This window comes from Rhinatrema bivittatum, chromosome 4 (assembly GCF_901001135.1).
Source record: "Rhinatrema bivittatum chromosome 4, aRhiBiv1.1, whole genome shotgun sequence".
Lineage (NCBI taxonomy): Eukaryota > Metazoa > Chordata > Amphibia > Gymnophiona > Rhinatrematidae > Rhinatrema > Rhinatrema bivittatum.
The window spans coordinates 302,144,386-302,169,840 of NC_042618.1; positions in this window are offsets into that span (position 1 = coordinate 302,144,386).

Below are 25,455 nucleotides of genomic sequence, written 5' to 3' on the forward strand. Positions count from 1 at the left end.
CTTAGCCTGTCTTATCAATGTCTTACATTTAACTTGCCAATGCTTATGCAACACCCCTTGCATACCTTTTAGCTTTGTAGCTGCTCCTTTCAGTTTTTTTCCAACTATTTTTCTCATTTTATCAAAGTTACCCTTCCAGTCACTAATTCAAATTTGATCATATTATCTTTGAGTTCAAAAATTCACTTTATTTCATATATATATTTAGCATTGTTAATATTTATTTCTACGTTAAACAGTTATACTGCTTATATTAAATAATATAATTCTTTATTTATTACCAGTTAAACTATTATTTTTATTTATCACTATGTTAAATTGTCATCCATTTATACTGTTCCATATGTTCTACGGTTCCATGTAAAGCTCCACTCTCTGTTGAGCAGTTCTTTGTTTTATGTAAACCGGAGTGATTTGTAGTCCCTACAAGAACTTCGGTATATAAAAATTAAAAATAAATAAATAAATAAATATTATGATCACTATTGCCAAGCGGCCCCACCACCGTTACCTCTCTCACCAAATCCTGTGCTCCACTGAGAAATAGATCTAAAATTGCTCCCTCTCTTGTAGGTTCCTGAACCAATTGCTCCATAAAGCTGTCATTTATTCCATCCAGGATCTTTATCTCTCTAGCATGTCCCGATGATACATTTACCCAGTCAGTATTGGGGTAATTGAAATCTATAAACAAGAGACGTGGTACTGAAAGATTCTTTAACTTGCAAGGCTGTATATAACAATGCTTTGTATATATTTAGAATGTAAATTTAAGGACCATCATACCACCCATTGTGCTCACAAGTTAGAACTTGTATTTCATGCACTTCATTTGGGTCACTTTTAATCACTGGTCCAAATCAGTTAGCATCCGGTAAATTAATTTTCAATGTTCAAAAGAATTTTTTTGATTTTTTTAAAGTATATATTTAAAAAGTATGAACTTTCCTTCTGTAGCTGTCGGGGTTAATCGTCCGACGTGCGCGTTTCGCAACACTGCTGCTTCAGAGACATCAATTCAAACTCTCCTGATCCAGCACTCCCCTTCCGATTCTGTAACGGGGGTGTACATCAACGATGCAAGTTTGTGCGATGCTGCAGGTCCATCAAAATTTCAGACCCAACGCCATTTCCCCGCTTGAAAATTTTTGATGTCTCTGAAGCAGCAGTTCAAACAGAAACCTCATGCGACAAGGCATCTTTATCAGACGTGGTAGAAATAGTCAGTCGGGAACTCAACTGATTAAAAGCAGTGATCGATGTCTCTAGGGTCCTCTCAAAAGGTGGCCCCTCTCACAGCCCTTACAAGGAAAGGGGCAGATGCCACGAACTGGCCCCTGGAAGCACGCCGGGCATTCGAGGGCTTGAAGGAGGCCTTTTTAGTAGACACATGTTTACACCACCCAGATCCTCTGTGACCGTTCATTGTAGAGGTGGATGCATCCAATCTCACTGTAGGCACATTCTCACTCAAGTTTCTAGTAAAGGGAAATTACTTCCATGCTCTTATTTTTCCCCGAAAGTTCTCTGTGGCAGAAAAGAACTATGGTATTGGGGACAAGGAGCTACTGGCCATCAAACTGACATTTGAGGAGTGGAGACAGTGGTTGGAAGGGGCCCAACATCCTATTGTAGTGTATACTGACCACTAAAACCTGGAGTTCTTATGCCGGGCTCAGTGTTTGAATCCTAGACAAGCCCGCTGGTCCCTTTTGTTCAGTTGCTTCAACTTCTCTTAACGCTATCGACCAGCGACTAAAAATGTATGAGCTGATGCCTTATCTCATATCAAGGAACTGGAGGAGGAGGATAACCCACACCAGTATATCCTCGACCCTGCAAGAATCAGTGTGGCAAGCAGCACCATCACCCCAGGAGACAGGATTGTAGTACCTCTTCAGCTTCGGAAGAAAGTTCTATCTTGGGCCCATGATTCCCTTACTAGTGGACATGCTGGGAGAACTAAAACCCTAGACCTCTTGACTCGGTACTATTGGTGGCCTCGCATGAGACAAGACGTCAACCTGTATGTAAGTTCCTGTCCCACTTGTGCAAAACAAAAACCTATTCCAGGTCGCCCGTGGGGTCTTCTCCAGCACCTGCCAATCCCTGTGGAACCCTGGACACATCTTTCCACAGACTGCGTAGTGGACCTACCCTCTTCCGAAGGGAAGACAGTTATTTGGGTTACCGTGGACCGTTTCTCAAAATGGCCCACTTTGTTCCTTTACCCAAATTGCCATCAGCTCCAGTGCTGGCCCAGCTGTTCATGCAGCACATCTTCCAGGCTCATGGTCTGCCTTTACATATTGTGTCAGACAGGGGTCCACAATTCACTGCACGATACTGGAGGGCATTGTGCAAGGAATTTGGGGTTCAGTTGGATCTCACCTCAGCATTTCACCCACAAAGCAACAGACAAGTGGAGCGCACCAATTGCACATTGAAGGCTTTCTTGCGGACCTTTGCTACTGAAAGTCAGAATAATTGGGTGTCCCTATTACCATTAGCTGAGTTCTCTTACAACAACCATGCACACTCTTCCACGGGGAGGTCCCCATTCCTGCTGGTAAACTGAAGACAACCCAAGATACCTTTGCCACTGCCAGTAACAGTCCCATCTCCAGTGGCTCAAATGACAGCTCAGCAACTTCATGCCCTCTGGAACACAATTCAAGAGAAACTTCAGCACACAGCAGCAACAGCAAAAAGATTTGCCGATTGTCATCGCCGTCCAGCTCCAACCTTTCTGCCAGGAGACAAGGTTTGGTTGAGTTCCAAAAATATCCATCTTCGTCTGCCCTCTCGGCAACTGGCACCTAAGTTCTTCAGACCATTCCGAATAACGGAGAGAGTGGGTGCAGTATCTTATCACTTACGCTTGCCCTCTACATTGAAGATTCAGAATGTATTCCACGTCTCCCTTCTCAAGCCAGTGATTCTCTCCAAATTTAATCGCAAACTACCTGATCCCCTGGAGATACCTTCCACAGTGGAGATGGTCTATCAAGTTCGTGAAGTACTAGATGTCCGCTTCCTTCATCGTAGATGAGAGTACCTTCTATCTTGGGAGGGATGTGGTCCTGAAGACAACACCTGGGAACCTGCTCACAACATCCTAGACAAATCACTTCTATGCCAGTTTCACCTGGATCATCCTGGAAAACCCGGCCCTCCGAGGAGGGGGCGTACTGTTGCGATCCCAGTCGCGGCTCCCATGACCGGGTTCTTACCTCCGCTGCTGACCCAGACGTCCGGCTGGCCTCCCTGGCGCCATTCCAGGCCTGCACAGGCCTTTCCCTGCTGCGGCGTCTCCACGAGGGACACGCCGTCGAGTTCTCCGGCCTGGCCCCACCCACTGGGTACGCGAGTGCATGAGGAGGCAGCTCTTAAAGCTGCATGCGCGGGAAACCTCGGCTGGTTCCCGGAGTGACGTCAGACACCTGCAGGGTATTTAAACCCTTGCCCTGCTCCAGAGGATCGCCTTGCAACGAGGATCACTCCGATGTGAGTATCTAGTTGCTGTTCCACTCCTGCTCCAGCCTTGCTCCTGATCCAGCTTCCGTCCCTGCTCTAATCCTGGTTCCTGACCTAGTGGTCTGTCTTCTTGGTTCTGATCTGGCTTATCCTCTGGTCTCCTCTGTCTGCCTCTGGCCCTGATCTTCGGACTGTTCCACCGACCTGCACCTTCCTTGCCGTGATGTCTGGACTTCGTCTCGGTTGACTTCGCCTAAGTCCCAGTGGCTCGGGTCCTCACGGGCTCCTCCCAGGGGGACCTCGGGCTTCCAAGGGTGAAGCTAACCACTGGTCTCCCGGCATCTTCCGCCTCCCAGCCACTCTTCTTCTGCGGAGATCTTCTACCCTTCATCTTCCACTGGCCGGCCCAAGGGTCCACAAATCCTAACATCTCTGTCTGCCTCAGCTCCACTAGGTCTGCCACATTAGCATCCAGAGATCGGACTTGTTCTCTGAGAGACAGGAGCTCTTTGCATTGCATGCACATATACAATTTCTCACCGGCGGGTAAAAAATCATACATGGGACACTCTTTGCAAAAGACTGGGAAGCCCCTCTCTTGCTTGCTGGACTGCTGCCTTCATCTCAAATTTGTTCAGTTCCTTGTTACGTTTTAGGTTGCTATGGGAGTAGGAATGTGTCCAATTAATGTCCTTTAAATGTATTAGTGAATTCACTATATGTCTGGTAGTGGCCTACAGGGGAATGATCAAACTCTCAATAAGTTTTTTTTTTTAATTTTTTTGTGAAAGTGGCACCTGTCCACCTGGTTTGCTCACACATAACATCTCCCCTCTGTTGGAATTCATTTTGTCTCAGAAGACTGACTTTTCCATATCTTGGGTGATTTCCATATTAACATGGATTCCTCCCTTCTGTCCTCTGCTGGAGAGCTTCTGTTTGAGACTATGGCAGCCTGTGGATGGAATCAGATTGTTACCAGCCCCACCCACAGGGCAGGCCATATGCTTGACCTCATTTTCCTAAATACCTATGTTTTCTCCTTCTTTCCCTCTACCTTACAGACTCATCCTGTCCTCTGCTCTGACCATTATCTGATTAAAACATTTTACAATTAATTGTTTCTCCAGCAGAGGATGACACCAGCATGTGTATAATCACCAAATGTGGACACTTTGATTCCACTCAATTTAAGGAGAAATTGGTGCCACTACTGAACTTTTCCTCTTTTATTTAACAATGGCATAGTTTAATTTTGAATGTAACCGATGACTTGGCTCCAGTAAAATCTTGGTGCCCTAAGCATTCCAAATCTGCTCCCTTGTGTTCCCATCTTCCGATGGACTAGAAACATCTGCGACTAATAGCAGAGACTCCATGGTAAAAGATCGCTTTCTTTGAGAACCACTTGCATTATAAAACCTTGCTTATTGTCTATCACAATTCCATCAACTTTGCCTAATGTCTCTACTTTTTTTTTTTTAATTTTCATTTTTTATATGGCAAAGTACATATAGCCATTTTGGAGAATAAGGCTCTGAGAACTTCCATACAAATCTCTATATGTCTCTGCTTTAATAACAGAATTGTACGATCTGCAAATAACTCCCACGAGCTGTTCTATATTCTTAAATCCTTTACTCAACCCCCTCCCATGAAATCTCTGCCAGCTCACTTAGGCCCAAATGAAAACTTACAGGTAGATTTTAAAAATGTTGCTCATGCAAAACCAGCCCCATACATGCATATGTGGGCTGCATGTGAATTTTAAGAAGCTGGGAAGTATGCACGTCAAGAATAAGGAGACAGAAAAGGGGTGGGGCCCTAATGTATGCACGTAACCCCAAAATTTTGCAATGTGTGCCAGGTTACCTGTGAGTGGTCCTGATGAGGCACAAGTCAAGAGAGAGAGAAAGCACCTCTTTTAAAAAGACACTCTGACACTCTCTATATATTCTGTTGTAAGAAGGGCACTTTTGACTTAGGGTGGTTTTTTTTGGGGGGGGGGGGCAGTGCTACAAGGGTCTACAGACCCTTGTGTCCTAGGTAGACCAATGTAACACCGCCCTCTCCCAAAACCCACCCTGAGTTGAAAATGCCCCTCTTACAGAGAGAGAGAATCTGACACTCTATATATCTCCCACTGTGTCAGATTATCTCTCAAAAAGAGGTTTTCTCTCTCTCTCTTGTACATGCAGTAGGGATATTTTAAATAGTATGTGTGTGTGTACTTGCTTGCACAATATGTATTTTTGCTCGAATGCCCAATAAGCGCATTTATGGATGCATGCACGCTCCTTTTAAAATTTACTTGTTAGTCACAGCTTTTGCCTTTTTTTTTCACACCAAAATTCAAAACCATTGCAGTTCCTTTCCTACTGCTCAGCCAACTCCTCTTGTTCCCGCAACCTTCTCCGATCCTCTCTGGGAACATTTTGCACATATTTCTCATTCTGACATTGTGCAGACCATCCAGCCTCCACATATTCTCTTGCCCCCTGTACTATTGCCCTCCTGAAATACAGCTGCAATGAAATTGCCCCTTTATTAGTCAATATTATTAATCTCTCCCTTTCCACTGTATATCTACCTGCTTGTCTCAAACGAGCATATGTTAAACCAATACTAAAACAAAATGTAATTTAGATCCCTCTGACCTTTCCAACTATTGTCCCATTTCTTCATTACCGCTTTGTGCCAAAATCATTCAGTCTTCTGTACTGAAGCAATTTACCATATATACTTGTGTGTAAGTCATTCTTGTGGATAAGTTGAGGGCAGTTTTTGGAACAAAAAATTAAGAAATTTGCTATGACCCATGGATAAGTCGAGGGTAAAACTTAGGTCCATTCACTTCTTCCCTTCCCCACCATGGCTATCTCCGGTCCATTCACCCACAGGCTGAAGACACAACCGAAGCAGCAAGAAACTAAGAGGCTGGTGGCAGTAGAACAACTTCTCCCTCACCTCCTCCTGATCCCTTAATTCACCAGCTGCTACCCTAAAACATCAGGAGGACAATGGGAGTTGCAGCTGCTCATCTGTGTCCTCCCTCCTCCCCTGCAAGCTCCCAGTGTTGTGCTTTGAGCTATGTGGTTCTAAATGTCAATTAGGCCCTGGCAGAGGAGGAGGGAGGACATGTTTGAGCAGTTGCGAGGTATGAGGTAGAAACTGTCCTATTGCCACTGGCCTCTAGGGATGTGAATCGTTTTAGGACGATTAAAATTATCGTCCGATAATTTTAATATCGTCTTAAACCGTTATGGAACACAATACAATAGAGATTCTAACGATTTATCGTTATAAATCGTTAGAATCGTGAGCCGGCACACTAAAACCCCCTAAAACCCACCCCCGACCCTTTAAATTAAATCTCCCACCCTCCCGAACCCCCCCCCCAATGAGTTAAATAACCTGCGGGTCCGGAACGGCAGCGGTCCGGAACGGGCTCCTGCTCCTGCATCTTGTTGTGTTCAGCCGGCGCCATTTTCCAAAATGGCGCCGAAAAATGGCGGCGGCCATAGGCGAACACGATTGGACGGCAGGAGGTCCTTCCGGACCCCCGCTGGACTTTTGGCAAGTCTTGTAGGGGTCAGGAGGCCCCCCACAAGCTGGCCAAAAGTTCCTGGAGGTCCAGCGGGGGTCAGGGAGCGATTTCCCGCCGCGAATCATTTTCGTACGGCAAATGGCGCCGGCCATACGCGTATGGCCGGCGCCATTTTCCGTACGGAAAATGGCGCCGGCAGGAGATCGACTGCAGGAGGTCGTTCAGCGAGGGTTCCGGCGCCTCGCTGAACGACCTCCTGCAGTCGATCTCCTGCCGGCGCCATTTTCCGTACGGAAAATGGCGCCGGCCATACGCGTATGGCCGGCGCCATTTGCCGTACGAAAACGATTCGCGGCGGGAAATCGCTCCCTGACCCCCGCTGGACCTCCAGGAACTTTTGGCCAGCTTGTGGGGGGCCTCCTGACCCCTACAAGACTTGCCAAAAGTCCAACGGGGGTCCGGAAGGACCTCCTGCCGTCCAATCGTGTTCGCCTATGGCCGCCGCCATTTTTCGGCGCCATTTTGGAAAATGGCGCCGGCTGAACACAACAAGATGCAGGAGCAGGAGCCTGTTCCGGACCGCTGCCGTTCCGGACCCACAGGTTATTTAACTCATTGGGGGGGGGGGTTCGGGAGGGTGGGGGATTTAATTTAAAGGGTCGGGGGTGGGTTTTAGGGGGTTTTAATGTGCCGGTTTTGCGATTTTACGATTTTTCGATTTTTCACGATTTTTCACGATATTTTACCCCCCCAAACGGCAACAATACGATTCCCTCCCCCTCCCAGCCGAAATCGATCGTTAAGACGATCGAGGACACGATTCACATCTCTACTGGCCTCTTTCTTGCTACTTCGGTTGTGTCTTCAGCCTGTGGTTGAATGGATCGAGGAAAGCCATTAGCATAGAATAAATACCTTGAGGGGGAGGAGGAGGAAACTAGCATTGACCCATAGATAAGGTGACCCTGTTTTTTTAAGATGAATTTTAAGACTTTAATTTCTTGACTTATACACAAGTATATAGGTTTCCAATTTTTTGGTGAGCACTCCATTTTGGATCGGCATCAATTCAGCTTTTGCAAAATTCATAGCACAGAGATTCTGCTTGATTCTAGTTTGAACACTATTCACCATGGTTTTAACTGGCACTTGTTATTTTCTTCTTCTCCTGGACATTTCTGCAGCTTTTTAACACACTGGATCACTCTATTCTTCAATCATACCTTTTCAAGATTGATATATCTGGTTTTGTGTTATCCTGGTTTTCCTCATATATTTCCAATCATTCACCATAGATTAATGTAAATAGGACAATCTCGCTATGGTATCCAATCACATCTGGAGAACCCAGGGATCTGCACTCTCTGTTGCACTCTTCAATATATGTCTCACTCCCTTATGCCAGCTTCTTGGACAACTTGGTTTTACAAATAAAATGTATGCAGAAGAAATACAGCTTTTCCACCTCTATAATCAGCATGGTCTGCTACAGTTCAATTTGCTTCTATTTGTCTTCAATCTGTCTGGTGCTGGCTCTCCATTAACAGGCTTTCCTTGAATCTTAAAAAGACCGAAGCTCTTATCCTCAGTCATCACGCTCCCTTCTCAATCCCTGACACTTTTTACATTTTTGGCAATACTATCCAGATGTCTCAGATGGTCCGTAACCTTGGTGTTACTCTTGATACAAATCTTTCCATGATTCCTCAGATCAAGTCTGTTGTTAAAAGTTCCTTCTATAAACTGAGGATGCTAAGACACTTGAAGCCCATACTACAACCGAACCTGCTAATTTCCACAGACCTCATCTTTCCCTCCATTGACTAGTGTAATTCCCTCTATGCTGGTTCACCCTAAAACACACTATGCTCTTTACAGATCATTTAGAATTCAGCTGCACATTTACTCACTGGCATACCGATTCGAGATCACATTACTCCTATTTTAAAATGCTTACATTGGTTACCTATATCTTGGCCTATTAAGTACAAAGTCACCACTTCCATTCACAACCTCCACTATATTATGTGTTCTCCTTGGATCATTTCCACCATTCGTATTCATATACCAGTATGATACCTCCACTCTTCAAGTCAGTTTCTATTGGACATTCCCTCTCCGAAAGCTGCCTGTTTAGCTGCTACCTGCAAGCGATCTTTCTCCAAACATGGCCCCATGCTCTGGAATTCTCTTCCGTTATCTTTGCAGCTCACAAAGGACCCCAAGCAGTTCAAGAAACTATTAAAACTAATTTATTCACTGAAGTGTTCCAGTAACATGATGCTGTTTCTTTTTCCAGCTTGGACATTTTATCATGAAGATAAATGTACTTAGTTTGTCTAGTTAGTTTTTATTTTATGGATGTTCTGCAGTACCCTGCTCTAATCTGTTTTTGGAGGGGTGGGTTATAAATGCTTTTAAATCTATCAATCAATTAATCACCGTGATGAGGAGCAGACCTCTCCCAGGATTTGCATGTTCCACGTTAGCACTGCCTCAAGTATATAGGGTGATACATTGGACAGCATCACCCTAGTTCCAGGGACCTCCAGAGGCTCTATTTGCATGAAGACCCCCTCCCACAACCATACCACTCAGAATTTCCACATGTGTGGTGGTCAGTGTATGGAATAAAAGACAATTTTTTCCATACATCCTGCCAGCCACCAGTATGGCTGCAGGACCCAACATTTTTGCCAGAGCCATTATGTGGGCCTTGACACTTGTTCTACCCATTGCTTTTCATGGCTTTGAGTTAGACCATGGAAGAGGTAGACGAAGAGGCCCCTATGCCTGCACCTGGTTAGGTTGGTGCCATTTTCCCCCTAGCAGAGCCACCAGCTGCCGCACCTGATACAACAACTGCATAGGATCTTATAGGTGGTGGTTTAGCAGTAGCAGAGCTGGATGTAATGACAGGAGAGGAACTGGGGTCCTGAATCATGTCTTTTCCCTGTCCTGATGCTGCATGAGGTATAACAGCAGACATTCTGTTACCTTCTCTGGTTGGTGATGCAGCCACCTCCGAGGTGGAAGGAGGGGACTTGACCAGAGCGATTGTCTCAGCTATGGGTGGGGCCAAGGCAATAATGGTGGTTCACAGTGGCTGGTGACATAGTTCCAGCTACTGAACATTCCCTGAAAAGAGAAGCCTCTGCACCAGTGTTTAGCAGTGCTGGGGCTGGGGCAGGAGCAGTGTATCCAGCAGTGGCAGGAAAGATTTTATTATTACCAGCTGCTGGCATTGAGACTACATACGTGAGAGGTGCAGCAGTCAGTGGTGCAGGGCATGGGGGCCAGCCAGCTGCAGTCAATGTTGTTGCTGAGGTTTTATGGGTGCCAGCCAGAATTCAATGGATATTCTGTTTTGACATTGACTTCCAACTAGCACTTACCCTCTCTCTCTCCCTCCCTTGAGGCTGCTTCCTCCCCATTGCCCAAGCTGTTCTTTCTTGTAATTTAAGGAAATGGGGGCTGAGAGTGAAACAGCCCTTGTAGTATGGAAGGAGAGTGAGGGGACTACTAAAGTGATTTCTTTTGGAGCACTAGTTTTTTACACTATTTAGTTAAATGACAGTAAATGAAATAAGTGTGGAAAAACTAAATAGTGTAAAAAACTAGTGCTCCAAAAAAAACCAAAACAAAAAACAACAAGGAGTGTACATGGATGTGAATAGTAAAAAAAAATAAAATTGAAATTTTAAAAAGTGCTTGGTTTCTTAGTTGCACTGGGAGGGTGTCTGATACACTCAGCTGGGCTTTTGAGCTTGTGTCCGAGCTGAGTGAACCTTCTGTTTGGAACCTCAGTATCCAAGCAAAGAAAATAAAAGATAAGAATTGTTGCTCTTTTAAGTTATAAATCTGAAATAAAGTCAAAAAAGGCAATTATGGGGGGGAAGAATAAAAAAATATATAATAACTAAATCAAACAAAATAGTAGAACTAGAGCTCTCCTTTTGCTCCAATTAAAGACTTAAGGGGAGAGCACAAAAGAATAAAATCTGCTAAGCAAACAAATAACATAGAAAATGCGCCCTAAAACTGCCGCTGCCCAAATAAAACTCACCCTGAAAAATAAGTGTGTGTGTCTGTGTGTGTGTAAATATAAATCAGAAATAAATCAGTGAACAAACTATGGTGGAAGGGAAGAGAGGGTGCAGTAAGTATTCAAGGGAAGGCAGAGGAACTGTTTTCCCCTAAAACAAACAAATACAATTAAAGTCTCAATAAATGAAATAAGGTTCACTTAGATTCTTACCTGCTAATTGTCTTTCCCTGAGTGCTGACAGACCAGTCCAGACAAGAAGGATTTATCCCTCCTATCAGCAGTTGGAGGCAGAGGGCAAGCTGATTTTGGCCTTATGTCCCTCCCTATATAGTCTGGTGCTGCAGGAAAGGTGTCAGTCTCTTGCTTGCCCAAACCAAGAAGTATTTTCCTGGAACTGAAATTAAATCTACTATCTAGCAAAAGAAAAGAAGGAAAGAGAAATAAAAGATAAAAATATATATGTATATTTTTATAAAAGTCAAAGAAAGTATGGGATTGAGCATTATATCTGGAAAAAAAAGGCCTTTACTTCCTTCCTCTTCTCGTTAACTCCACACTATGTTCTATATATACTTTCTCTCTCTCTCTCTTTTGTTATATCCACCATCTGTTTCTTGACTGCTCGCTCAGGATTCAGTGAAAGAAAATTAGCAAGTAAGTGTCTAACTGATCCTTCCTCATTTTATCAATTGACAAGCAGTACCTATCCCAATGTGGGATTACCCTACAGCTGCTTCCAGGACTCCTGTGGCAAAGGCTGTATTCTTCTTCTCCTGAAGGTTCATCTGTAGTGTTTTATAAACAAATGCAGAGATACCCATGTGGTTGCTCTGCAGATTTCTGCTGGCATCACCAGCCTGCCCATGATGCTGCCAGCCCTCATTTAGTTTGTTTTAACGTCTTTTGGCACCTGCTTCCCTTCTACTATGCATGCTATCACTATTGTTTCTTTAATCCATCATGCAATCAAAGCCTTCAAGGCTGTTCCTATTTGCAGGCTTTGGCAAATAACTCAAACCACTTCTCTGGCTTCCAGAAATCATTTGTAACTTCCAGGTACCTCAATAGAATCCTCTGCACATTCAAAAGCTGGAGGTCACTCCTTTGACCTTAGCATTCTTCTTTCCTGAAGCTTGGCACAGAGATTACTTGATTCAGATGAAATCTTAACATTATCTTAGGCAAGAATAATGGAACTGGCCTGATTATGACTTTTTCCTTTGAAAAGGAAAGGTAGGGACCCCTTCAGGACGCCTGCAACTCCGAGATTCTCCTGACTGAACAAATAGCCCCACCAGAAATGTCATCTTCAAGGTGAGATCAGCCTCTTGATGGACTGAAATGGATCCTTTGTGAGTGTTTTCAGGACCAAGTTTAAGTTTCAGGATGGGACTAGTGGCTTCACCAGCTGATGAATGTAGTTTGCCCCTTTTAAAAAGCAGGCTATGTCTGGATGGGACATTAGGTAGACCCCTGTTAATGCCCCCTGTAGCATGCTATGGCTGAAATCTGGACCTTTTAGGAGTTCAAAGTTTGCCCTTTATCCAACTCATCCTGGAGAAACTGCAGAATAATAGCTACTTATGCTTTCTGTAGTAGCATCTTTTTCTTTCTGCACCATGTTTCAAAAATCTTCCAAATTCTCATATATGATAGTATGGTGGATGTTTTTCTTGCTTTAAGTAAGGTTGATATCAACTGTCCTGAGTAGACTCTTCAAGAGCCATGCTATAAAAGAGAACTGTGCTGGCTCCTCCATGATTACTAGGGATGTGAATCGTGTGCCCAATCGTTTTAACGATCGATTTCGGCTTGGGGGGGGTGTGGAAATCTGATCTGCATGGGTTTTTTTTGTAAAAAAATCAGTTTTTCGGTTAGTGCGCACTAACAGAAAATGATACAATTTGACACTTTTCAAGTCAGTTAAGGTCAGTTTAGGAATCAATATGTATTCCTATTGGCTGCCCTCTTATTTATTCATGTTACCAAGGTTTCCACTAACGTGATGGTTTAATATATGGGTGATGGGAAATGGAAACGGTTGGTAGCTTGACAAAAAAAGTAATGTGATCAGTCAATGTGACTAGAACTTGTGCCCTATCCCTGATACCGGGAGTGTTGTGATCTTCCTGCACACAGTGCCCTATCCCGGTTACCGGGGGTGTTGTGATCTTCCTGCATGCAGTGCCCTATCCCTGACTAACTTCCGTTAGTGTGCACTAACAAAAAACCCGATTTTTCACGATAAATCGGTAGAATTCCTATTGTATCAAGTCCCTTACCGATTAATGACGATTTTAAAATTATCGGACGATTATTTTAAATCGTTAAAAAATGATTCACATCCCTAATGATTACTGTTCTCTGGTGCAAGAAGCATTCCATCTGAGTGAACTTGAGTGACTCCCCCACTTTGAACCTGAGAAAATCCATGAACCATGGGCATTTTGCCCAACCTGAGGCCACTAGTATAATCGGTCCTGGATGATCAGCAATCCTTTTTAATATTTTTCCTAACATTGGCCACGGTGGGAATATGTACAGAAATGTGTCCCTGGGCCATGTCTGTGTCATCTTACCTAATCCACTGGATCCCCTTTCTATTTTCTGGCGGTAGAAATTCTTTGACTTGGTGTTCTTGCACATTGTGGGTTCCCCCATTTGACTACTATTTGGTTGAAGGCCTCTTCAGCCAGCAGCCTTCCTCCCAGGTCTAACATCTGTCTGCTTAGGAAATCTGCTTGCAGATCCTGCTATGCGAGTGGTCAAGATCTCCTGTAGGTGTATCTTTGTCTACCTTATCAGGAGCTCCGCTTCTTCTGCTACTCCTTGTCTGTCTATATAGGTCACTGCTGAAGCATTGTCTGAAAGAATCTTGACAGTCTTGCCTTTGTCTATTGGAAGGAAGCTCTCTTTTTGCCCATATGACAACTCTTTGGGATTGCCATGACAGAGTCTCTTGTCTTAAACCCATTTTTGAGCTAGGAATTAGAAGAAGGTAGCAGTGGGAAAAGGGCACCATTTTTGAACTGCTCCTCCACTGAGGGTACTGCAATGGCCAGCCTCCTACTGTGCATAAAAGCAGGCTGCAGCATTGGACTGTGTGGAATTTTGGTTAAGAGTTAGAGATAGTAGGTGTGTTTTTCTTGAGTTCTTCCCCTGCTTGGGTATTGAGTTTCACAGCTTGGGCCAATACCTTAGTGGGAAGAGTATCAGTGCCTGTCTTGGTGCAGCTTCTACATTTTGATTGAGAATTTTGGATATTTTTTGCCTTTTTGAAAATTTCTTTTTGTTGTGCCCTTCGGACGCAGACGGCTGCAACCTTTGCTGGTCACCTCTCTTTTCACTCCACCAGCGATTCTCGGAGCCATGGCAACCTCAGCCTGCAAATGCCGCCTTCCCCGGCATCCCCGCGGCGGTGTGGGCAATTCCATCTGCCATCTTGAATTGGGGATTACCTAGGGCACGCGTGTTGCGGTTCTGGCCATGAGAGCCGCGACCAGACCCTTACCTCCGTGTTTCTGGACCTGTTCCCGCTTTCACTGGCCTAGTTCCTGTCTTGCTCGGCAGCGTCCCGGCGAGGGCTGCGCTGCTGTGAAGCCTTCCATGGACGCCCTGTCTCTAGGTGCGCGCGCGTGCGCCACTTGGGCGCTTTTCTAGCCCGTTTCCCGCCAGTGGTGACTCCGCCCAAATCCTGACATCAGAAGCCGTGGCCTTGATAAGCCGGCCGTGGCCACCCAGTCTTTGCCTTGCAATGGGCTTACCTACCGGATCCCTCTTGTGCTGTGCACCGGAGCGTCCTGCTTTGCTAATTGCTCCGTTCTTGCTTGCCTGCTACAGTACCTGCTTGGTTCCTGCTTGCCTGCTACAGTGCCTGCTTGGTTCCTGCCTGCCTGCTACATTTCCTGCCTGGTTCCAGTATCCGAGTCTTGCTACAGTTCCTGCCTGGTTCCAGTACCTGAGTCTTGCTACAGTTCCTGCCTGGTTCCAGTATCCGAGTCTTGCTACAGTTCCTGCCTGGTTCCAGAACCCGAGCCCCGTTACAGTATTGACCTACTGTCCTAGTCTGGTTCCAGTTCCCAGTCCTGATCCACTACCGCCTAAGTCCCAGCGGTTGGGCTCCTACGGGCTCCTCCCGGGGGAGTACCAGCTTCCAGGGTGAACAGCACCTCTACGTCCAGCCTGAACATCTGCCTCTCGGCCTGTGGTATACTAGAGACTTTTGAATACCTTTCCCAATCTCCTGCAGGTCGGCCCAAGGGTCCACTAAACTGACATTCCCTAACAACGTGCGCATGTTGTGACTGTTGCTGGCCGACGGCTTCACTCCGCCTACCTTTCCTTGTCTGCGACTCCTCCTGCTCTTGGTGGATGCCTGGCTGCCACGGCGTCTGTCTGCTGTCCTCTTCGGCGTCCTCAGACCGGCTTGGGCGCTGCCTCCCGCCATGCTCTCCTGGTACCTTAGGGAGCACGTGCCGTGTGGCCCTCATTCTTATTTCCTGATTGGTGCATTCCTCAGGGGCGCCCCCCTGTGATGACGTCACGCTGCCCGGATATTTAAGCCTACTGTTTATTGCTAGCCGTTGAGTTAGCAAGGGTAATCTTATGGATGTGATTAGCTCTCCGTACCCAGCTACTCTGCCTTCCAACTTCTATTGGACTCTTTCTGCTAACGGGGTACCTGCTCCTCGGGGGCCTCTTTGCTTCTTTCAGGTCGCTGTCAGATAACCGGTACTCACTCCTCAAGGGCCCATGTTCCCTGACCCATTGCCTGCATTCATCTCCTTTCCTACTTGGAGGAATTCGCTAAAGACTCCATCAGTGAGTACTACTATCATCTACTCCTCAGAGCTGTCTCCCTGGAACCAGGTACTCGCTCCTCGAGGGCCTGCCCCCGTTCCAGTGCCAGTGCCATCTCTTACGTGGAACCGCTCTGTGAGTACTTTGCTAACAAGTCTCTCTATCTCCAGGGATCTGGTACTCGCTCCTCGAGAGCCAGCTCTCCCTATCTCGGGGCTTCTCCATACTTGGGACTCTGTGAATGTTCTATTGTACTCATTTTCTCAGTTCTCTCCACTACAGCACTGCTACTGGAGAAACTGCTGTTCCAGTGCCCTGGGGAATCCTAGCCCAGCTGGGCTACATCTTCTACTCACTACTGCCACCTCTGGTAGCTTCTCAAACTGTCTAAATAAAGAACTATCTGTATTTGTGTGTCCAGAGCTGAGCCTGACCTGTGGCCCCTCACGAGACTTCCCCCCGTGGGCGTGGTCAGCTGCCACAGTGTCCAAGGGTCCACCCAAAACCTCACTAACTGTAACCGCGTGCCAGGCCCTCTTATTCATGTCATGGTGGGATCCTCAGGAGCATCCCCTCCACATGACGTCACCCACCAGAAGTATTTAACCCATCCAGTCTATGCTTCCTATGAGTTAGCAAGGACTTCCTTCCTGCTTATTCCATTCCATTTGGAGATGCTTCGCTTCACTACTTGAACTGTTTCCTGAACTCCTGGACTTAGAATGCCTTAGGTACCCGTTCCTCGGGGGCCTTGTTACGTTCTGGCTATCCGCTTCTTGGAGGGCCTTCCTGCCTGAAGATTCCAGTTATCTTTGTTCGGGATCCTGTCTGTTCAGCCTTGTGAATGCTATTCTCACTTCCACCACCTTGGTGATGGAACTGCCAGTGTACCTTATGCCTTGGGCCACTACCGTGCTTAATCCAGCTACCTTTCGACACTACGGAGTAAGTACCATCATCTACTTCGCTCTCCTGATCTCCTGCACCTCTCTGAACTACTACTCGCTGATCCTCGGCATACCCCGTGCTGTGGGCCACTACCGGATCTACCCTGAGGGGTGTCATCAAGAGAGGAGTTTCATGGCGTACCCCGTTCTATGGGCCACTACCAGGGATATCATCATTGAGCAGCCTTTCTACTCTGGACTGTGTTTTCTCTCCATGCCGTGGATATTATCCACGTTTCCAGTATAATAAAGTCTCTCACATCTGTGTCTGTCTCAGTTGAGGCCATGCCTATCTTAGTGAGTCCCCACAGGGTTCCTCCCTGTGGGTAGAGTCAGCTCTCACTATGATCCAGGGTCCACAGCCATACCAGATTATAACAGATTGCTAACTCCATGGACCTGGCTCAGGTCTCAGCCCTGCAGGCCATTCCTGGCCTGGCCCAACGCATTGCTGATCAACAGAGGACCTTAGAGACATTGACACTGCTTTTAATTAGTTGAGTTCCCGACTGAATATTTCTACCACGTCTGATAAAGATGCCTTGTTGCATGTGGTTTCTGTTTGAACTGCTGTACCTTTATCAGCCCCTACTCGCTTCTCAGGAGATTCCCTGTTGTGTAGGGGCTTTCTCAACCAGTGCTGTATGCACTTCTCTCTTCAACCAACTTACTTCCCTACTGAATTAGCCAAGACCACATATATCCTGTCTCTTTTAGATGGGAGAGCCCTGGCCTGGACTTCACCTCTATGGGAATGCAATGACCCAATCCTCAGTGACTTGCCAAGTTTTCTTGCTCTCTTCAAGTCAGTATTTGATGATCCAGCTCATAAGAATGTTGCTGGATATGCTCTTTTACACCTCTAACAAGGAGCTAAGCCACTTCCGGACTATATTATTAAATTTAAGACGCTGTCTTCAGAGCTTCATTGGGACCTGGGGTGCTTACGTGCAGTTTTCCTAGAGGGCCTTCACTCTCACATCAAGGATGAATTGGCTGCACGTGATTTGCCTGATACTCACTCATTGACTTTGCAGGCAGAATTGATCATCGCCTGCGTGAGCTTTCATCTGAGGTAAAGAATCCTAAGAAACATTCATCAGGGAGTATGCGCTCATGGCCAACACCTGCTCCTCAGACTCAGCCTTCCCCTATCACTGAAGAAGATGAACCCAATCAACTAGGCTGCAGCCATCTTACTGCCAAAGAGAGATACTACAGTAAGAGATTAGGTCTCTGTATGTACTGCGGACAACTTGGCTATGTGGTTTAATCATGCCCCATCTGTCCGGGAAACATGCAGACCTAGGATCCACAGGAGGACTCTTCCTAGGTCTTACTACACCATCTCCTCCACTGTCTCTCCCAGTCTCAATTATTTCCGGGTCTCTTGAATTTCAGACTCTTGCACTTGTTGACTCTGGTGCAGGTGGCAATTTTATTCTAAAAAGGCCGGTGGAACATCTTCGGATTCCTATCGTTCCAACACCAACTCCGCTGCTTCTTTCTTCTATATACAGTGAGCCTCTCCCAGGAGAAGTCTCTTACACCACACAATCAATATGCCTGCATACAGGTTCTCTTCATACCGAGACCATCTCATTTCTGGTCCTTGACAAAGCCATTCATCCAGTAGTACTTGGTCTACAATGGCTGCAAGACCATACACCCCAGTTTGACTGGGCACCCTGGAACTATCACAATGGGGAGCAGCTTGTCACAACCGATGCTTGAAGAAAGTAACACTTATGCCCTGCATGTCAACCTCTACTTCTCTCCCAGGTTTGCCACCACAATACTCATCATTTCAAGATGTGTTTTTGAAAAAAGCAGCAGATGTATTACCACCACACCAGTCCTTCGACTGTGCTAATAATTTAAAGCCTAATTCAGAGCCCCCTAGAGGAAGGGTTTACCCACTTTCTCTTTCAGAGACTGAGGCCATGACAGCCTATATTCAAGAAAATTTACAAAAAGTATTTATCCAGCCTTCAAGACACCTGCCGGAGCCGGATTCTTTTTTGTTGGCAAGAAGGATCGATCTCTTCATCCATGTATAGACTACAGAGGACTTAATGAAATTACTATAAAAGACCGAAATCCTTTACCTTTGATTTCAGATTTATTCAACAGACTCCAGGGAGCCAAGATTTTTATGAAACTAGACCTAAAAGGGGCATACAACCTGGTCCGCATTCATCAAGGAGACGAGTGGAAGACAGCCTTTAATACTCGCGACAGCCATTTCGAGTACTTGGTCATGCCTTTTGGCCTGTGTAATGCTCCGGCCGTATTCCAAAATATGATGCATGAGATTCTGCAAGATATGCTTTACCAATGTGTGGTTGTGTATTTAGACGACATACTAATTTTTTCCTAAGATCTACAAAGTCATCAGGTAGATGTTGACAGAGTCCTGCAAAGACTATGTGATAACCGTCTTTACGCTAAGCTTGAAAAGTGTGCCTTCCACCAGGAGTCTGTTCCCATTTTGGGCTATGTGGTGTCCAGCAGAGGTTTCCAGATGGATCCATAAAAGACCAAAAGTATACAGGACTGGCCTCAACCCACTGGTCTCAAAGCAGCTTCTTCTGCTTCATCTGCTTCTTCTGCTTCATCTGCTTCTTCTGCTTCATCAATTATTATCGCACATTCATCCAACACTACTCTACATGACAAAGAAGGGAGCCAACCCTTCACAATGGTCTCCAGAAGCTGTTGCGGCTTTTCAAACCCCAAAGGGCTGGTACAGGTGAAGCTCCAGCGGCCTCTAGCTTCAGCCCATGCCACCTGCTGATACTGGGGATCCGTAGGTCCTCACCTACGGGTTGCGTCAAGCCCACCTCAGCCCAAGGGTCCACCTCTGAGGCAACACCCATCCCTTGGGAGAGGCATCTGTGGTGAGTATTATCTGATGTCAAGGAGGTCGTAGAGGTGATCCCATCATTAGTGTGGATGGGAGTAGCCACCATTGTAGGTCTTTTTTCATACTGACCATTATGTGAATGGGGGTCAACAGTGGATGTAGGAATTGAGTCCATTGATGTTTGAGGCCCCATTGGAGGTGACGCATGTGTAGACGTGTGTGCGGGATCACATAGATAGATGCTGCCATGTGTCCTAGAATGATCATGATGTGACGAGCCGGGACTGTCATGATGTGCAGAAGGACTAAAGACAGTGTGCGAATAGCTAATGCTTGTGGGTGCAGTAGGAATGCCTTGTCTTGAACAGTGTCTATATAGGCCCCAATGAACTTTAAGGTTTGTGTTGGCTGTAGGTTTGACTTCTCATAGTTGATCAGGAGACCTAGATTGCCGAGGCAAGAAATGGTGTGAAGTAGATTGTTTTGCAGGAGAGACTGGTTGGGTGCTACTAGAAGCCAGTCGTCCAGGTAAGGAAATATTTGCACCCCCTGACGATGGAGGTGTGCCACCGCTACTGCTAGACTTTTGGTGAAGACTCTGGGGGCAGAGGAGAGGCCAAATGGAAGTACTTTGTATTGGAAATGCCAGTTGTCCATCTGGAAGCAAGCAGAGGTAACACCAGGAATTGGGATGCATTGGTATGTGAGCATATGCATCCTTCAAGTCCAGTGAACACATTCAATCATAGAGATGTGAATCGTGTCCTCGATCGTCTTAACGATCGATTTCGGCTGGGAGGGGGAGGGAATCGTATTGTTGCCGTTTGGGTGTGTGAAGTATCGTGAAAATCGTTAAAATCGTGAGCCGGCACACTAAAACCCCCTAAAACCCACCCCCGACCCTTTAAATTAAATCCTCCACCCTCCCGAACCCCCCCCCCCAAATGCCTTAAATTACCTGGGGGTCCAGCGGCACACTAAAACACGGCACACTAAAACCCCCTAAAACCCACCCCGACCCTTTAAATTAAATCCCCCCACCCCCCCCAACCCCCCCCCCCCAAATGCCTTAAATTACCTGGGGGTCCGTAGCGGCAGTCCGTAGCTTAAATTACCTCCGTAGCCTTAAATTACCTCCGTAGCTGCGGTCCGTAGCTAAATCGGGGGAAGGGGGAGAGCAGGAAAACCGGCACACTAAATCGTGTAGTCTTCAGCCGGCACCATTTTGCAAAATGGCCGCCGCAAAATGGCGGCGGCCATAGACCAAAACGATTCGACGCAGGAGGTTGTTCCGGACCCCCGCTGGACTTTTGGCAAGTCTTGTGGGGGTCAGGAGGCCCCCCCAAGCTGGCCAAAAGTTCCTGGGGGTCCAGCGGGGGTCCGGGAGCGATTTCCTGCCGCGAATCGTTTTCCGTACGGAAAATGGTGCCGGCAGGAGATCGACTGCAGGAGGTCATTCAGCGGGGGTCCGGAACCCTTGCTGCACGACCTCCTGCAGTCGATCTCCTGCCGGCACCATTTTCCGTATGGACAATGGCGCCGGCCATACGTGTATGGCCGGCGCCATTTTCCATACGGAAAACGATTCGCGGCAGGAGATCGCTCCCGGACCCCCGCTGGACCCCCAGGAACTTTTGGCCAGCTTGGGGGGACCTCCTGACCCCCACAAGACTTGGCAAAAGTCCAGCGGGGGTCCGGAACGACCTCCTGCGTCGAATCGTTTTGGTCTATGGCCGCCGCCATTTTGCGGCGGCCATTTTGCAAAATGGTGCCGGCTGAAGACTACACGATTTAGTGTGCCGGTTTTCCTGCTCTCCCCCTTCCCCCGATTTAGCTACGGACCGCCGCTACGGAGGTAATTTAAGGCTACGGAGGTAATTTAAGCTACGGACCCCCGCTACGGACCCCCAGGTAATTTAAGGCATTTGGGAGGGGGGTTCGGGAGGGTGGGGGATTTAATTTAAAGGGTCGGGGGTGGGTTTTAGGGTGTTTTAGTGTGCCGGTTTTCCTGCCCTCCCCCTTCCCCCGATTTACAATTTTTTGACGATAAATCGGGGGAATTGGTATTGTATCGTGGCCCTAACGATTTTTGACGATTTAAAATATATCGGACGATATTTTAAATCGTCAAAAAACAATTTACATCCCTATTCAATCATTGGGCTGAAGGAAGGGAAGAATGGACTTGAGAGAAGTCATCTTGAATTTTTCCTTGTGGATGTATTTGTTGAGCGCACGTAGGTCCAGGATTGGACATAGGCCTCCTGGTTTCTTGGGAATAAGGAAGTATTGTGAATAGAAACCGGGATGAGGTGTCGAGGAGGGTAGTTCCTGAATGCAGTTTTGCTGGAGGAGCATCTTGATTTCCCGAAGGAGAGGGCCCTGGTGTACTGTTCGGTGTTTCTGGGGAACTAAATGTGGTATGGTTGGGAAGGACGTAAAGTGGAGAGAGTAACTTTCTTTTATTATTGTGAGGACCCATTGATTGGATGTGATATTGGACCATGCTGGGAGGAATCTGGATAACCTTCCTCCCACTGTTGATGTCTGAGCCGGTGGCAGATTTATCTTCAAAAACCCTACTGGGTTTTTGAAGGTTGGGAGTCTGCTGGTGGACGGGTCTGTCGAGGAGCTCTTGTCCTCAGTCGTGAACCTTGTGGTTAGTAAGGTTGTTGTCGAGCTGGCTGGTAAGGTTGAGGCCTTTAATAGGAGTATGGCCTGTAGGTCCTTTGGTAACTTGGCTTCTTGTAAGATGGGTATTTTCGCCTGAATGATATAGGCTGATGTGGAGATGTCAGGGACAACACAGCTGTTTTTTGTTCCTTGAGCTTTGTGACTGTTTTGGTGAAATTGTCACCAAATAGGTTATCCGGTCAGCATGGAAGGTTAGCCAGCTTGTCATGGACATCGTCCCTGATGGCGCTTGACCGGAGCCATGCCAATCACCATGCTGCTATAGAATTTGCTGAAGTTTTGGAGGAAACCTGGAAGTCCTCATATATGGAATGCAGAAGGTGTCTGAGACCCTTTTCCATGATGTGGTATTCCGTAGGCTGGGTGGAGTCTGAGGATCCTTGCATCAGGTAAGGTTTCAGAGCCTGCAAGTTCTCAAACAGGTACTGTGCGATAAAAAACTGATGGTTTTGAATTTTTGCATTAAGCATGCTAGATTGGTAGGACTGCTTCATGAAATCATCGAGGAATTTTGTATCTCAAGATGGTGGTGTGTTCGAGTGCAGCCTAGACATTTTTGCCTTTTGCATTGCAGATTTTATGACCACCGATTGATGTGGTAGCTAAACCATAGAATAAAAGGGGGAGTACCTCATGCGATACTTGCTGTCTGTTTTATGTGAAGTTGATGGAGTAGTGAGAGGGGTGTCCCAAGCTTTCTCCATCAGTGAATTCAGCACTTGGTGTTAAAGCAGTGCTACGGTTTCACTGGGAGTGTCAAATATTTTTTAAGATGCCCATCATGAAGTTTCCTTGTCTCTACATTAAGGAGTAGACCTACTTTTTTCTAAAAATTGTGAATATGTTAGGTCTTCAGGCAGAGATGCAGGTTCGGGCGGGATAGCTGGGTCTGAGGGGTAACCCGTAGATGAATTATCTGAAGAAGATGTAAGTATAAATTCTTCCAAAGGCATTGATGGCCTCTGTGGGTGGACCTTCGGTGATGGTCCGGGAATAGAGGGGTCTTCCGGAATAGGTGGAATCTCCACTGGACTAAGTGGTGGGGCCAGATGTTGTTGTTCTACAAACTGTAAAAATTGCGATAGGATGTTTGTTATCTGGGTAATAGCTTGTGAAGCTAATCCAGAGGTAGAGGGTATGGAAGGTAAGGTCTCTACCGGCGGTGGAGCAGTAGGAGCTGCAGTTATCAATGGGCTATTCGGCTGTACCAGGATTGGTGGAGGTGATACAATCCTATGAGGTTGTAGGCCTGGCGATGGATCCGAAAGCCACCCTGAAGAGGATGATCGGCTGTCCGAGAAACGTGGTGGAGATACGTCTTGGTTGGAATCGACCACTAGGAGTGGAGATGGCTCCCTAGGTCTCTTATGGCCAGACATGTTTCTTTGGCTTTGGCTGCGTCGGCTGTTTTGGTTTCTGAGAGCCTGCATCGACATGCGTCGAATGCATTGGTGGTGCGTCGACTTGACGCAGTTTCGATGCACTCTCCTTAGTGCGTCGGTGCATCAGTGCGTCGATGTATTGCAGGTGCGTCAGTGCATGGATGCACCAGAGGTGCGTCAGTGTGTTGGTGCTTCGGATGTGAGTCAGATGGAACTCGTTCCCTGCCTCGGTGAGCCGATGGCGTCAATATGGCATGCGGACGTGATGCCTTTGACGCATTCTCCGTGCCGTGCACTGGTTCTTTAAGGGGCATCGGCAGTTGGTGTTTTACCCTTGGGGGGTCCACAAAAAATGGCCTTCTATGAGAAGGGGACTTCTTCTTGCGTTTTGGGCTTGGAGAAGATCTGGTAGAGGCCTCTGAAGGGGCATAAGAGCCCGATGGTGCTGCCTTAAGTTGCTGGATTTGAGCTGCTCACTGGCGCTGTGCTTTGGGGACATACGGCCGCAGTCCCCGCAACTTGCCTGATCACGATCAGGTCCTAGGCAGAGGTAGCATGACTGATAGCCATCAGTCACTGACATGATTTTGCCACAGCCGCAGAATTTAAAACCTGGACGAGGCACGATAGAATTTAAGCCTTTTCCTGTGGTGATGAAGTCTTTTTCTTTTTTTTTTTTACCTCACAAACTCAAAAGTCTGGAAAGACAGAGCTCCGCGTGTGATCAGTCGCGTGGAAAAAAATGGACTGAGGAGCCTCAGGCAAACGCAGGACGACACAAGAGGGAGCACCTAGCTGAAAGACTTTACTAGACTTAGAGAGCTCCATCATCTAGTGGCATGGAAGACGTACCTGGATAGCATGGCTAATTCAGCTGCTTATCTACGTGAAAACCCTGGTACCATTGGCTAGAGGAATTTGGGGTAAACACCAGTTAGGTTAGATCAGGAGGTAGGGAAGATTCCAAATGATGACCCACTGCAGAGGTGTTCTACTTTATTGCCCTTTTCGTGAAGATTTTTCTGAGTTTCCAGGAGGACGCTTGTGACCACCTTTCCCGCCTGAAGTGGGAACATCATTAGAGAGCTGCTATGTATCTTGCTACTGGATGTTTCCTATGAAAAATCCTATTGAGACAACTAAAGAAGAAAACTAGGAGTAAGATCTAAAATTCTATTCTGAGGACACCCAACTAAATTCTTCACGATGGGAGAGAGACACTTTGGGGAGACTCTGTAATATATTTTGCTATGAGTATTTTTGGAAGGGGTTTCCCATCTCAGCTAAGGATATTCTGCCCACCTGGGAACCTTACTTGTCTAAACCATGGAGACTGAGAGGTTCCCTGCCCAATACAGAGAGACACTTGCACAGATACAAATTGTGGAACTGTATATTCCATCCTGTGCCAAGAACTGATGTGAACAGTACCAAATTGCTATTTAAGAACTCTGACCATAAATATTTAATTTTGGATATTCAACTTGAGCCTCTAGGGCAACTAATCAGGACTCACCCTAGCCATCTCAGGCCCTGGAGGATTTAGTCCTTCCCCCTCATTGGAAAGAAGCCTATCCCAGGGCCCTTGGACTATGTTGGAGTGGGAGAAAGTTAAGAGTGGCCCCCAGACTCATATGTGTCCCTGGCCTCCTGGCCCCTAAACTAGAGATGGATTTACACCCGTCTGACTGCTT